This window comes from Ambystoma mexicanum, chromosome 6q (assembly GCF_040938575.1).
Source record: "Ambystoma mexicanum isolate Mex_15411 chromosome 6q, UKY_AmexF1_1, whole genome shotgun sequence".
Classification (NCBI taxonomy): domain Eukaryota; kingdom Metazoa; phylum Chordata; class Amphibia; order Caudata; family Ambystomatidae; genus Ambystoma; species Ambystoma mexicanum.
Window position 1 is genome coordinate 28,898,332 of NC_090937.1, and position 12,675 is coordinate 28,911,006.

General features: G+C 43.2%; 1 protein-coding gene across 4 annotated transcripts in view; it reads left to right on the plus strand.

Moving 5' to 3' along the window:
- The first annotated feature begins 4,879 nt into the window (after positions 1-4,879).
- CDS1 (CDP-diacylglycerol synthase 1) overlaps positions 4,880-12,675 on the plus strand; it is an 865,373-nt gene continuing 857,577 nt past the window's right edge. Inside the window, exon 1 of one of the 4 annotated variants that reach the window (XM_069630399.1) lies at positions 4,880-5,015. The gene's annotated coding sequence lies outside the window, so the exon portion shown is untranslated. Of the gene's footprint in view, positions 5,016-5,313; positions 5,463-12,675 lie in introns of those variants that run through there. The other 3 variants (XM_069630400.1, XM_069630402.1, XM_069630401.1) reach the window with 3 other exon arrangements.

Below are 12,675 nucleotides of genomic sequence, written 5' to 3' on the forward strand. Positions count from 1 at the left end.
TTTCTTTAACACCACCCTCCATCTCTTCACTCAACTGTTTTCCCTACTTTATGAGTAGGTTTTAAATGTACCCGTTTCGTTGATGATTTTCACAGAGTAAAAATAAATATTATGTTCCTCCGGGAGAACCGTCCGACTCCACATCAATCCACGGGGGTAGCACCTGCGAAAGCCCTTTTCAAGCGGTACCCCAGGGGCCTCATTCCAGAGGTGGATGGAAGAGAGCCGAGGAACATCGATGACCAAAGAGTATGAGAGGAGCGACAGGTACGTAATGAGCGAGAGAGCGCCCGGAGAAACCTCCAACAACCCACCATTTCAGTGGGGGACACAGTGCTAGTGCGCAACCGCCATCCAGAGGGAAAGCTATCCCTAACGTATGAACCGAAGCCCATGGATGTAACACACATCAAGGTTACTGGTCATTTGGTCGAAAAAAAAGGTCGACAGGACAAATGGTCGACTCAATTTGGTCGAAAGACAAATGGTCGAATTTTTTTTTTGTATTTTCACTTTTTTTTGTTTTTGTTTGGGGGGGTCCCCCCCAACCCCCTTTTTTTGTTTAAAAACCCTTTTTTTCCTAAACGAAAACCTGAAAAATATATATAAAAATACAAATAAAAATTCGACCATTTCTCTGTCGACCAATTTTCTGTCGACCAAATGACCGGACAGCACACATCAATGGATCAATGGTAACTGCCGCCGATGAAAGAGGGACCGTGACGCGGAATGCATCCTACTTCAAGAAAATAGAGACCTGCTCGTCTGATGAGAGCCCCACTGACAATGGAACCATGACCATGAGTGCCAGTCCAGCATCCCGGGGCAGCGAGGGCGGATGGGACCCGCCACCAATGGACACTCCACGCCTGTCCCAGAGCGGCAGCCGGAGGTACCAAAGTAGGGAAGGGCGCAGATGTCCGTCCCGATTCCAGGACTTTATAATGGACAATGATCCCTGAGCCAGAGGGATGACGGTAATGACTCACATTGGGTCCGCCTGTTCTTAGTGTGTATGCACCACAGTGTTAGCCCCTGTTGGGCCATGTGATAACATGCTATTTGTCATTGTTTATTCTTTAAACAAAAGGAGGAATGTTATGGAGCAATACGCATAGCTGTATGCATCCGCGGGCCTCGTTCTGGCTCGTGCTTGCACGATAAATAAATGGGAAGCCTGTGCGCACCAGTTGCCGCTGGGACCCCGAAGCATCAAGACGTGTCCGTGTATGTTTGTGTTCAGGTGCGTGCTTGTGTTACGGGGCGCCCTGGGGCCAGCTGATATCCAACACTGCCCAGAAACCGACTGACACAAGGGGAAGGGGTAAGAAGTGGATCTTCCAACCTTGGCTAAGAGGCGTTCCCACCCCCCCATTACAAAGTATTGTCACAAAGGGGAACTTCAAAGGGAGGAAAGGCTGCAGAGTGTGGGAGTTTGGTGGTGGAGAATGGGGGGTTGTGAGCCTGGATAGGGCTTGCACAGTATAAAACTGATTAATTCCTGATTAATTTGATCAAATGAGTGCAGTTAGAGTGGGTCATTGTGAGATTTCATTGCAGTCTTCACCAGGTCTGGGGCTCAGTCAATGAAAGATCAGGCATCTTTGGATCTGGTTTTCATTCTTATGAAATACGTTTAGATGACTACCATTGAAGTTTGTTAATTCCTGTATCCATGTGCCTCTGAACTTTAGGGGTACACGAATAAAAACAGAATTACAGGATGACTGTGACATCATCAACACTGAATATGGACTTCGGGGACAGCACGGCACCAGGTTGCGCAGCAACTGTAAGTTTCTTTTATTAAAAAAAACTTTAAAAAACACACTCTTAGCACCCGTGTAGGAAACTACACAGGCGGTAAGAGGTGAGAGGAAAGAGAGAGCAGGGAAGGGTAGGGGGCGCTTTGAATGTGGGCTTGTACCATGATATGATATGATATGGCATTTATAACGAGCCTATACACAAGTGTTTCAAGGCGCGACAAGGCAAGGGAGGGGGAACAGAGGGAAGACAGACAATGATCCTACTAGGCCAGGTGTCATTCAGATCGCGCAAGTGCATGGGATGGGGGAGGGGGGAAGTGCAGTACATGGGATAATAATAATAAAAATAAGTAAAGTACGGCCAGCTGGTAGCAAGTGCTAGGGTAGGTGCAGACATCAGGTGTCAATTGCTGGTACTGGAACTGTAGGGATACAGAAAACAGTCCCTAAATGCAGGGTTGCCAGGAAGACTGGCGGGGGAGGGGACCTGAGCCCGAGATCAGAGGGTGACCAGGTAACCAATGCAGTTTAAGTTTCAGCCAGGAAGTCAGCAGGGGAGAGGAGGAGAAAAAGCACAAGCAAAGAGAAAGGTTTTGAGGTGCTTCCAGAAGACGGAGATGATTCTCCTCAGGTTTCAGGGAGGCAGGGAAGCTGTTCCAGAGGGAGGCCCCAGCCGAGGAAAGAGATCTATCACCAACTTGTTGCTTGGAGAAGCGACTGACCCTGAGGAAGTTGGAGGCGGATGAGCGAAGAGCTCAAGAAGGTAGATATTTAGGAAGAGAGAGCTGAAGGTATGGTGGCCCTAGACCCCAGAAGGGCTTGTGGACAATGCAGAGGGTTTTGAACGTAATCCTCGCAGCCACTGGGAGCCAGTGCAGAGCTTTCAGTCCTGGAGAGATATGATCCCTGGGCTTGAGGCCAAGGACAAGTCTCGCAGTCCTGTTCTGGGTGAGTTGCAGAGGGCGGAGAGTAGAAGCAGGCAGATTTAGAAAGAGGCTGTTGCAATAGTCCAGCCTAGACAGAACCAGAGCTCTGGAGACAGTGAGTTTCTGGGGGAGGTATTGTATACCATACAATATAGCCTGCGCTCCGAGCATCCTGATTGGCCAGCACCCCCTTCCAGGGTGCTAATAGTATACTTTCAGAAAACCATAATTTTAGATCTGGGTGAACTATAAATAAACCAATATCCTGTGTGCTCTAAAATGGAAACACAGCTTCTCGAATCCTCAGCCTGTAGGATCCAAATGAAACCTACCATGGGTTGTATTTTACATACGTGCTAAAAATATAAGTGACATAAGTGTGCAAACGTATTTTCAATATTATTTATGGTCACAGATGGCCTCAAGAACACACCAACTCCCAGATGAAGGTGAGGGATTTGTATTTTCATTTCAGCAAAAGGGCCTAGAATATGTCCCTCTCTGTCTCAAACCTAGGATTTTTGCAGTCCCCCCCCCTTACTCAGGCTTCCCTTGACCCCAGATTGGAACTATTGATTGGTAACCCCTACTATGTAAAAGCTATCTGTTTATTTGTGATGGCCAAAAGGCAAATGTTTTATCTACATAGACTTCCTCTGGGAACAATTTAGGTGGCACCTATAAGGGTTTACAGCTGGATAAGGCCTTGCAATCACTCAAAGCACTTTCCTGATCTTCTACACCCTTCTATTCCTCTCCCTGATCTTACTTCTCTCTATCCCTCATTCGCTACTCCCCTCCCTTTTCGTCCCTCCATCCCGCATAATACAATAACACAGCAGAGTCTAAGTGTAAAGTGGCCTTTGGTAGATGAAAACGACAAAAACCAAACGCTGCACATTTTTTCCATGTTTGCCTTCCCAGAATGTTGCTTGCTATGAGTGGGGTTCCTGTTGGTCTTATTGTACAAAATGATAGTGCTAAGGCAACGTAGGTAGCATGTGAAGGGCTGAGAGGAAGGGAATGAGGAAGAGCAAAAGGTTTGAGGGAGAAGGAGAATGAAAAGGAAAGGGATGGAGGAAAAGGAATGCTTGAAAACTGCAAAAGGCACCAGTTATGTATTTAATATATTGCAGTGGCACTCCTTTATAGTTCTGATCGCCCCATTGCATAGCTCTCAACCATTTCTGTCGCAAAGGCGGGTGAAAACACCCGATTTTATTTTTGGCGGGTGAGAGGCCCATTGAAACGAATGGGCGTGCAGGAGGCTTGGCGGGTGAGTCAGCTGTTTACAAGGCGGGTGACACCCGCCAAAAGCGTGTGAGTTGAGAGCTATGCCCATTGTAAACATAGGACTACAAGTTACAGAATTCAGTTAAAACTAGGACTAAGCTAGTAGCTCCCGAGTGGAATGAAGCATGCTTCAGCTTCAGGGAAAAGTGAAACCATAAAATAATACAAGTGGTACTTTGGTCTTGGCAGGCGAAAAGGGCGGATGTCAGTGGGGGTTGAATAATTAGACAGGGCATTGGCCAGCCCTTTATTATCTTTTTGTTGTTAATCATCATGGGTAAAAAAGAATGTTTGAGACAGCTACTGGAATTATGACAGCACATAGCTCAAATATTTTTGAAAATCACAGTGTTTCCTTAGTATTACCCGAATTGTTCGTTTACAATTGTTCGAATGATACTCAACCCCCGGACCACCTCAACTCCATGATATGTTCGGTCTTGTATTGTTTGCGCCCTTAGGCCTTCAGGTCCAGAGCGTGGTACAAATTAACAAACATAAACATGTGCACCATGTACTGTTCAATATCACATATAATTTAGATCACATTTTCCTGCTGTTCAGTATGAAAAACACATACAGATTTGAAAGCACTTTAAATGTGCACACAAATTAAATGAAATCTAATTTGTGTCAGGTCCAGGTCCCCCCCACCCTTCCTTTACTCGGAAAATGCAAGACAGCACAGAGAATGGCCATTTGTGATTGAAAATGCTGCTGGCTGCATAGGAAAGTGAGGGATTCCAAGGCTGCGTTATCTACCAGCATGGCCGTCGGGTGCTGACACAGTTGCTGGTGGAATGTTGGCCCTCTAGTTCTGTAGTAGAACTGACCTGTCTGTGATGTAAGTAGTACCTGATTGGATGTGTAATTAGTGATGTCAGCATACTGTGATTGGGTCTCTAGTCTGTGTTTGTTTCTACAAGTAAGCCATTTTGTTTCTAGTAAGCTATATTTCTTCCTATATTCCAAGCGAGCAGTAAAGCTGCTGTGTTTGTTGGCTGGGCAACATTTGAAGAGAAAGGTAAAGCAAGTTATTTAAAATGATTTTTCTATTAGAACTATGTATTTAAACATTTAAAGGGTGACTTTTTTGTTGAGTTTAACTTTGTGAATATGCAGATTTATAGTGAATGGGAGTTGAGGGTTAGGGGTCATGGCCGGAGTCGGACCCTGTGTTGGCGCTCTGCCAAGGTGGGCGGGCCTCTTGATCCTTGATTAGTTCCCCCCCCCCCCCCCCCAATCGCCGCCTCCTAAATTGACGCAATTTACAGGACTGCGTGGAGGGCGGCTCCGACCCCTCCCATTTACCCCCGTTCCATGATTTACAATAGTTGTTTTGGGCGTGCCGCTGCCTGCTTAGCTTGCTGCGCATCCGCACCGACTGAACACGCCGGGGCAGGGTGGGGCTAAGCTATTTGTCTCCCCCACCTATTATGGTGTTTTGGGGCAGGAGCCGCAGGGCGTAAAGGTCGTTTTCTTCCAAGTACTGCACATTTTAAATGAAATGCTTTGTATCCATAATGGCATGCCTCAAACTCTTAGTTTTCGGGCAAGGGCACGCCGGGGTTTTAACTACCCTTCCCCGTGACGTGGCCGCACTGACTTGTTACTACAGTCGGCCTTCAGACGCGCAGCACGCCATTGCTGTCGTCAACAAGCTGTTGATGTAGACAAACATTTGGTTGTGGTCGCGCCGGGGTCGGCAAGGCTACATTTTGCAACAACGAGCTCGATGTTGGGTGGCCTAATGTGCGATGGTGGCTATGCTTTAATTGGGTACTGTGGCATTTGTCTATATGGTCGTTTTGTAAGAACTGTAATTTAATTCAGATGCTACAACAGCAATGGCGCCTTAGAGCAAAGTTAACTTTTGTTATGCCGGTGAGTGGGCTACCTGTAATTGCTGTCTGGTGAAGCTGCACTGCGTTATTACAGCCACCTTTAGTGGAAATCGAATGCTATTAGCTGCAAGGTGCGGAATTTTATAACGTTTTTGCCTTGGTATGCACGCGCTTTGGAAAGGGAATTAGTAGCAGCTTTCATCCACTCTGATGATGCAAGTGCTAAATCAAATGCAGGAAATAGAAGGGTTGGCGGTTCGAGCCTATCATGGGATTAAGAAGGCTGCCGGGGTAACGTGTTTGGTATCCCGGGTTTCGGCTGTGTTTGGGCCCCACCTTCTCAGCCGATTGGCTGGATTAAACCCGAGCACCGCCCCCGTGAGGCGGAGCACCGGCCCTCTTCCGAGCTGTCAGACTAAAGCAGCACAGTACCGAGCCGCCTCCATTGTAAACACCGTTTATTCTGAGAAACCCTTGTATTAAAATATGGGGGTGCCATTCAGTGCTTTAAGTGGGGTAAGAAATTGAGGGGGGGGGGGCCTCGTTTGGGGGCGTGGCGTCCACTGTGGGCGTGGCCTAAAACGTGCACAAATCATTGTAAGGTGCGCAAACAAATATATAAATGTATGTGAGCATTTATATATTTGTATGCGCACTAATATGGTTTGTGTACCTTTCAAGCCTTATAAACATACCGATTTCTAGGTTTATAAAAAGTTGGCTTGAAAAGTGCACAAACCATAGTAATTTAAACACACTTGTGTGCTTACCTCACTATAGTTTGTGCACTTTTCAAGCCACCTTTTATAAGCATAGACATTTATAACATATTTCTATGTTTATAAAAGACTGCTTGAAACGTAAACCATTCAAGGCATCTTTTATAAAGTGTTGAGAGACAAAACCCTAGGTGGCTTTGTCCATCGACAAAGCTTTATAAAAGATGCCTTGAATTGTGCACGTTTCAAGCAGTCTTTTATTAACATAGAAATATTTCTACGTTTATAAAAGATAGCTTGAAACGTATACAATTCAAGGCATCTTTTATAAAGCTTTGCCAACGGAGATAGACGCCTCGGGCTCTGTGATCTCTGCTCTGAGCAGATAGATCACTGAGCCCGAGGCGCCTTTCACCCTCTGCGAACCCGCAGGCTCCGTGATCTAATCTGCATATTAGATCATGGAGCCCGCAGGTTTGCTGAGGGTCAGTGACCTAGCGAGGGCAAACAAAGGAACTGTAACTTCCCTGATGACCCCTCAGATGAGGGGTCATCAGGGAAGTTACAGTGACTGACAGAAGTGCCAGCCAGCCTCAGCGACGCTGTGCCTGGCTGGCACTTCTGTCAGCTCGCCTGAAATTAAACTGGCCTCAGCCGCGACGGGATAATGCATCCCGCAAATGTTGTGTGGGATAGGGGGCCCCGGCAGGGCCCCGGCTGAGTCCCACTTTTCGGAGACTGCTGGGGGCAGGCCCCAGCCCTCTTTAAGCACTGGTGCCATTGATGTAAAGCTTTCTCGCAGAATAATAAACATGGATTTAGCTATACCCACAAAAGACACAGTTGCTGGTGTAACTTGTCATTAAAATACGATGCTTCGACTGAGGAACCCATTAATGAAATGTTGTGGTAACGGCAAGTTACAGCTTATGAAATGTTTCTTAAGGCTTGTAGGGTATTTTGTGGAGATTTGGGGCCTGACGGTATTTTATTACCGCCGAAAAATAACTTAGCAATAATCACTCTTTGTATTCAGATTTGGCCATGTGCAACAATAATACAATGGACATGCATTATTTCAGTATCCAGACCTGCATATTTGGTATACGTGGTTGGTGGTATTTTGGTGAGCATAATTCCCTTGTTTTATTTGTGGCCCCAATGTCCAGAATCCCTTATCTTCGCTTAGATTTTTCGTGTAATCACTAGAGAGACCTCAGACCTGCATTCTAGGGATACCACAATTTCCAGTGATAGTGTTGGTGCGCCACCATGGGCAAACTCACTGACTTATTTACGACAGAGAGCTATATGTGGTAGTCTTGTGGTAATTTCCACTACCTTATATACGGTAGGGAGCTATGTTCATAGTCTCTCTTCCCGTTGGCTCATGTACCTCCAACAAGTTATACTACAGTCACTCACAATTATTCATACTGATTCTGACATACACACATCTGTCTTAAAATGACCATTGCACTGTTTAAAAATCTCCCCACATCATTGGCATTGTAATGGTAAATAGAAAATAAACCACCCGTCTGTTTTCAAATATTTTCTGTATTATAAAAGTTGTATTTAGACATGATCTCATTCTTTACAGCAATAAAATGGAACAATCAAAGCATTTTCTATGACACACTGCAATTATAGTGGCGGAGAACAGAACTTAAATTGCAACATTATCACTTGATTAAGACACGCACGGGACTTTCATTTTTCTACACTGACTGCATGCTTTCGTGCACACACACAGCTCCCCCAGTTAGGTAATTACCTTATCTGTTCAGAGGCTTCTCTCTGTGAATGTGGCTCTCTTGGCTTAACTCCAGCAAAAAGGAATGCTTGCCTTCTCAAGCCGGGGTCATTTCCTGGAATTCTCAGCTTTTTCAGATAGGACTGCCTCTGCCAGTGGAAAGGTAATTCTTTCAGCTTTCCCCAGTCTCGACTGCAGCAGGACACCCCCACAGCCAGGTCTTCTCCCCAGTAGTGCAGAAAGATGTCTGCCTGTCTTTTTCCCTGCTACTGCCCACTAAAACTTTCCTCTCAGCCCTCTTTATGACGTGTTCCAATGAAATCCATCATCTCTCATCCTCCTACTCTTCAACAATAGCTTCGCTTATACATTTGCAATTGTTGCAAATCTGACTTCCTTCCTCCTGCAGTTACTGTGCACAACAACACGGATAATCAGGCAGAGAAGAGAGGAAAAAATCTGCACACTCATTTAACTGGTTTTCAAAGTATGCCTAATTCTGCAGTAGAGAACACATTTTATTAGTGGGTTTATATTAAAATAAGGTTTTATTAGTCAGGTTAATGGTTAATATGTTAGCTGTTAATTTTCAAATGTGTCTCTAGCAATATAGGCATTTCAGGTGAAAAATAGTGTGCATTTTTAAATGAACACGTGTGCTTTTAACTGTAAAAATAGATTTGCACTTATATGTTAAAATCGTTTTTGACTGAATAGTCTGTCTTTCCTTGTTAATCTGCTAACCCATATAGCAATGCACCGCACCCTTGTGGTGGTGCTGCAAAAAAAAAATGCTACTTGTGCAGTAGTGCTGTACAAAAAATGCTACTTGTGCAGTAGTGCTGTACTCTGTGCTGTAACATGCCAAATATCCTTACATATACCCTCCTTTTGTTTTTAGAACTTGGCTATAATCCAAGCCAATCTCTAAAAACAACTTGTTCTTTTTTTTTTTTTTTACAATATATCAATCCAACAAAATGAATATTCATGTGCATCAATGAAAATTTGCAATAAATATTTCATCTGAGTCCATAAGTCCATAAAATGTTCCACATTTGCCTTCTCAGTGGAAGTGGCATTACTTTAAGTTTAAATTTTCCAAGTCAATTAAAAACAATGAAATAAAACAACTAACTAAAACAAATAAGTAATATAACAAGTTAAAATAAATAATTAAAATAATAAATACGTGGAACTTCATATGCCGGAACTTTTGTTTTGTCTCTTTTGGTATGTCCCGACCAGCGATGTTATTCGGTTCATTCGAGTACTCTTTCATCTTGGCAATCTTGAATCCACAGTAGTCATCTCTTTTGGCATTCCGGTTATTTTGTCTTCACCTCCACCTGGAGGCAGGCATCTTTTGGTCTTCATCCAGGGGACTCCAGGACTCCATCGTCTCCCGTGGCCTCTGATCCCGGAACCTCCGATCAAATAATGTTAATTGTCTAAATCAAAATAGAAAATAAACAGATTAAGTACATAGCACAATACTAACTTCATCCTTTTGCCAAAAATAAAACATGCTTGGTAAAAATACTTCGTTTCTTTTTTCTTTCTTCTGAAATTAAACACAAGTTAAAAGAAAACAAACACATATAAAACAGCATTCAATATTTAATACACTTTCTCTCTGCACACCAACCACGAGCTTCTGTTATATGTGCATTTATTTATTTATTTATTTATATATTTATATTATATATTTTTACATATATTACAGTGTTTATGTGCCATCATAACAATCAACTTTTTTTTAACTTCTTTGTCACTGCCTCCTGATCACACCCATTTATTTTCTCAAGGGACTCTATCCGTTTCCACATGCTCAAGCTGCCTGATCTCATGTCTGGGATGGCATGGTTTGATTTGATTTACATGGACAAACTGCTCTATTGCTGTTTCACCTTCATTTTTCAAAATTTTATACACTACAGGAGAGACTTTATCTATAATTCGAAATGGCCCCTGCCAGGCTGCCATAAATTTAGAATTTTTCTGTTTACTTTTTCCAAAATGAAACTTGTACACCTGATCCCCTACATTGTATTCCTTTACTGATGTCTTTTTGTCATAATATGACTTAGCACTGTCAGCAGCTCTTTCCAGATTTCTCTGCACAAAAGCAAATGCATGTTGCAAATGCCTCCTCAGTTCATCAATATATTCATGAACTGTGGATGCACTCACTAGAGTTTGCTCATGTGTTCTGCATAGTAGGTGTTGTGGTAACACCATTTTCCTACCTGTTAAGACCTCATGGGGGCTAACACCTGTTGCTTTGGCAGGAGTCGACCTGATTGCCATCAAAACCAATGGTAAACGCAAATCCCAGCTAGAACCTGCTTCTGCCACAAATTTCTTTAAAATATCCACAACAGACCTATTGCTTCTTTCAACTGTACCTGAAGACGCCGCCCGATATGCGATATGTAGTTTCCTTTTCACACCTAGTATTTGCCATACCTTACTCATTAGAGTACTTGTGAAATGACTTCCTCTGTCTGACTCAATTCTTTGTGGCAACCCAAACCTTGAGAACACATGGTTCACCAGCAATGTGGCTGCTGTTTGCGCACTACAATCTGGTGCGGGAATGCACTCAATCCACTTTGACATCAAACATACCACACTCAAAATATAGCGGTGTCCCCTGCTTGACCTTTTTAAAGGACCTACATAGTCTATTTGCAAATCTGACCATGGGAGAGTTAGGCCTCTTTTCATCAATGGTGCTCTATGCATTGGTGAAGCAGGTTTAAATTGGGCGCATACTAGACATCCTCTAGTATATAATTCCACATCTTGGGACATATGTGGCCAGTAAGCATAATCTTTTAGTATTTCTAATGTCTTTTGTGAACCTCTATGGCCTGCAGTTATGGCATCATGTGCATGGTGTAGCATTAGTCCTCTGAATGAAAGGGGTACTACCCACTGTATTTGCCCTGTTATGGACTCTCTAATCATGAGCCCATCCTGTAATCTAATTCGTGTTTTGTTCTTTAATAACACCCTCAACTCTTCTTTTCCCATACAATCATTTTCTGTTAAAGGATTTTGTTCAGGATCTATCAAATGATTATAATAGATTCCCAAAATTTGATCATTCTTTTGTGCCTCAATCAAATCTTGGTCTGGCGTGTCATGACTCCACTGCACCACCGGTTGATCTACCTCCTTTGGTGCTTTAGAACGTGTGACTGCATCAATTTGTATTTCACCCATTAAATAATCAATAGGTAGCAATTCTCCCATCACAGCCCCAATCTTAGCCAGATGGTCTGCCTTATCATTTCCCTCCTTATCCTCTCCTGGTGTTTTTAAATGCCCACGAATTTTTCTCCAGTATATTGTTAAATTATTTTCTGACACCAATTTGTCTATGGCTTGTATCATTTTTCCATGTTTAAGTGGCTTTTTGTTGTATGTAACCATGCCTCTTGCTTTCCAACCAGGCAAATACTCCACAAAGCTATTCCGTGCATAGTCAGAATCAGTCACCAGGACAATTTCACTGAACTTTTTATCAACTGCAGTAGCAATTGCTTTATAGATGGCTGCCAATTCCGCCACCTGACTGCTCCTATCTCCAATCCTCATCCCTATACTAGGAACGCCTTCACATTTCAACCAGACATTTCCTATTCCTGCCACTAATTGTTTATTACTGTCATTTTCAATGTGAAAAGCACAACCATCCACATATACAGTTGGCAAATCCTTGCATGTTTTTTCATCAAAAGCTTTGTGTGGTGATTGTTCAAATTCCTGTAAACCAGCTTCCACATCCATTTCATTTGTTATTTGTTCAGCTGCACAGTCATGTAAGTCAGCTAACCCTTGAGCAATTGGGCTCTTTTTATTTTGTCCATATCTTACTTCTACGGGAAAACCTTGTAATGCCAGCGTCCATGAAGTGATTCTGGATTGTGCTAGATTGCCTGATCTAATTCTTTTACTCTCTAAAAATTGCAAAGGTTGATGATTTGTTTCAATAATCACCTTTTCTCCCTGAACAATGGGGCGGAAATGTTGTAGCGCCCACACAGTGGTTAATAGGGCCTTTTCGCATTCATTAAATTTCATTTCAACTTGGGAAAATGTCTTACTTGCATATGCAATGGTTTTGTGATTCAAATCGTGTTTTTGTGATAACACTGCTGACATACAATGTTCAGAAAAGCCTATTTCTATAAAGAAATCCCTGTCCTTTATGGGGTATGCTAAACATGGTGCCTTTACAAGACATTCCTTCAATCTAGCCACTGCATCAGACTGCTCTCTTTCCCATCTCCAGGGAGTATTTAGTTTAAGCAGTTTAGTCAATGGTTGAGTGATTTCTGCATAATTCTCAATGAA